The sequence below is a fragment of the Corvus brachyrhynchos genome, unplaced genomic scaffold, assembly GCF_000691975.1.
Source record: "Corvus brachyrhynchos isolate BGI_N302 unplaced genomic scaffold, ASM69197v1 scaffold94, whole genome shotgun sequence".
Taxonomy (NCBI): Eukaryota; Metazoa; Chordata; class Aves; order Passeriformes; family Corvidae; genus Corvus; species Corvus brachyrhynchos.
This window is the reverse complement of record NW_008238330.1, coordinates 6,848,464-6,851,320: the sequence shown is the minus strand read 5'-3', so window position 1 is coordinate 6,851,320 and position 2,857 is coordinate 6,848,464. Positions and strand designations below refer to the sequence as shown.

Sequence of the window (2,857 nt, the reverse complement as noted above, 5' to 3'; positions counted from 1 at the left end):
GATGTAGAATACATACTAGTTACTTTTATAGATTAAAAATTCCCCTAGAAAACAGAAAAACGGAGACTGTGACATTAAACATACAAAGAATGGATGGCTAAAGCATATCTGCAGAAACAGGGTGAATAAAGCAAGTGTTAGGTGAGAACTTGCTTGGAAAAAGAAAAGAATTCTAATTGTGAGATGAGAGGCAGTCAGAGACGTTGAACTGTTTTCTTTGTACCAGGCAAAGTACTGTGCTGCAACAGAACATGAGAGTGATAAAGAAGGAACAAGGGACCAAGGACAAGAGAACCTCAGCTTTAGGTTTTAAGCCTTTTCTGGCTGCGCAGGTTTCAATTGCTCGTAACAGAGAAGGAGCAAAGGAATGGATGATATAGATGGCTCCATCTCTTTCAGAAATACGCAGCTGAGCTGCAGGGGGAGTGCCAGGCACATGATATACTTCAATGTGACTTGGAACAGACTGGCTGGATTTTTGTCAAACTATGTACTCACTGCCAAAAGATTAACAGGTACAGAATATAAGATGTTATTTTTGCATTCAATGCAAAGAAAAGAGGAGAAAGGAAATTATTCTATTTACTTTCTGAGAGGACTATCAAATTGTTATTTCTTTCTTATAGCTATCATTTAAAAAGCTGTTATCTAGATAGTGGGGGTTTTTTTGCCACTGGACTAAAATTGATTGAAGCAACCAGCATTCAAAAACCAATTATTTCATCAAAATCAACTTTGTCTCCAAAAAGGCTATATAGTCATTAGCACTAATAAGAAGACTAGAACTAGCACTAATAAGAAGCACTAATAAAAAATTACTTTTACTCTTCTAGTAAAAGTATAGTACTAACTGATGAGAATTATCTGACCCAATTTGCCATCTCTTTTCCCATAGCAACGTCTCTGCAAAAAATGCAGACAAATGCCAAAGAAGTGTTTCAAACATTCACAGTATCATTTCAATGCTCAAACTCTCAGCTCTTTCCCAACAGACCTTTCTATTTTCTTTTTTTATTAATAGCCTAGGTTTCTCTAGATGATTTGGTCCTTGACAGGGGCAGAAGAAGCAAAGAATCCAGGGAGTCCTCATTAAAAAGAAAAATCTTGGACTTCTTGGGTTTTGCATTTCAGAAACAGAGAGAGGAAAAAAAATAAGAGGGGAAAGAATTCAGACAGCAGTGCCAATTTAAATTGCTTCCTTAATTGCAGTGCAGTCATCCACATCATGCCTGTAAGTCAGCAGCAGAGAGAGGGCCAAAGTTCCCGGAGTCATATGAGTTTTGGTGCATCTTCTCATTTCTAACCATATTAGAAGTGAATGCTGAACATTAACTTTTGAGTGCCCATCACCAGATAATTGCATGAGACTGCATCACCTCCCTTCATTTTCTGAGAAAGACAGAGTTCAGTAAGTGCCATCTGTTAATGCTGTTTGGAAGGCAATGGACACCTACCTTCTTTATTGTATGGTTTACTAATTAGCCACAAGACTGATATAAAGAGAAACTGAACAGATTCTGACTGCATATTCTGGGTCATTAAAGGCTGAGGAAAATTTTCTGCAAGTGTCAGAGCTATTAGCCTTCAAACCAAAGCAGATCATTATCTCCTGATGATCGTAAACTCCATGACTAACAATTTTGTGTCACAGCAGCAGGTACTACAGGTGAAGTCTGCCTGGCTTACTGCCAGCCTCACTAGGTGGTTACACTCTTAGCAAGATACAGTTTTGCTTGCTGGTAATACACTGTACTACTGTCATTCAAGGAACACATGCCCACTAATTAATGCTAAAGTCTTATCTACATCTGACATTGTTCCTCCACTTCAAATATGACAAAACATACTTTTCACAGAAACATAGTCACAACTATTCACAAATGTAAAAAGCAAAATCTTTGAGTTTCTTACAAGGATCCATCATAGACTTATGCCAAAATTGAAAGCTCTTACTCCAATTTTTGTTTATTAAGTGCCTTCTTGCCTTAATTACAGAAGACTGTATTGGAGGAAGAAGGAAAAAAGAGGGGGGTGAGAGGTGGAAGAGCCTTTTTTTTCCCTAATTAAACCATGGTTACACTTTTCCCTGTTTGCAATGTTAAAAATATTTTTAAGCACAAGAAACAAAACCCAAAAAAACCAACCAAGTCTCCCATAAACCCTCATTAGGGCTTTGATGTTTGTTTAAACAGTCTCCAGCATTTAAAAATGTAAATAAATCTAAGGAAAGTCCTTGTCAGAACTGATCAGCAACTCTCAGTGAACTTGTTCTGGACAGTAACATTATGTCACCACAAGAATTATCATCACTGCTCCTGGTGACAGAAATGTTAAATAAATAAATGACTAAATCTGTTTTGACGCAGGCTAATAAACATGGATAAAACTTCACTATTTCATAACACTTCACATTCCATCCCCATTTAACATCAAGTAGCAAGCTTGAAATATTTCCTGATATCTGGCACTAAAATTAACTTAAAATAGCACACTATAAAAGTCATGAAATGCTTACATAGCAAGATATTTTTGTTTTCAAAAGGAACATACTTTTTAATAAAAAACCTGGGGGGAAAACATTCTACCAAAAAATAGCCTGGTTTTACAAGCTGTGCTGGCAAAGAGTTCAGTACAATAAATAGTAGAGGCAGCCACAGTCAATATGGTTCATATGAGGTCACAGGGAACTACAAAAGCATGGAAGAATGCTTAATCCCTCCTAATACTGGTGCAAGATGGAGGTAGCTCCATTAAAATGAATTATATCCCAGCATGAAACAAAAGAACAAGTTTCAGTTTGAATTAACTGCAGGAAAAGTATGACTGGGACAACTGCAGGTATGAATATGAAACACTA

General features: G+C 36.9%; 1 protein-coding gene across 3 annotated transcripts in view; it reads right to left on the bottom strand.

Annotated features, from left to right (window-relative positions):
- The window catches only part of ELMO1 (engulfment and cell motility 1), a 304,753-nt gene that overhangs the window by 189,404 nt on the left and 112,492 nt on the right, over positions 1–2,857 (bottom strand). The gene's annotated exons all lie outside the window — the stretch shown is intronic.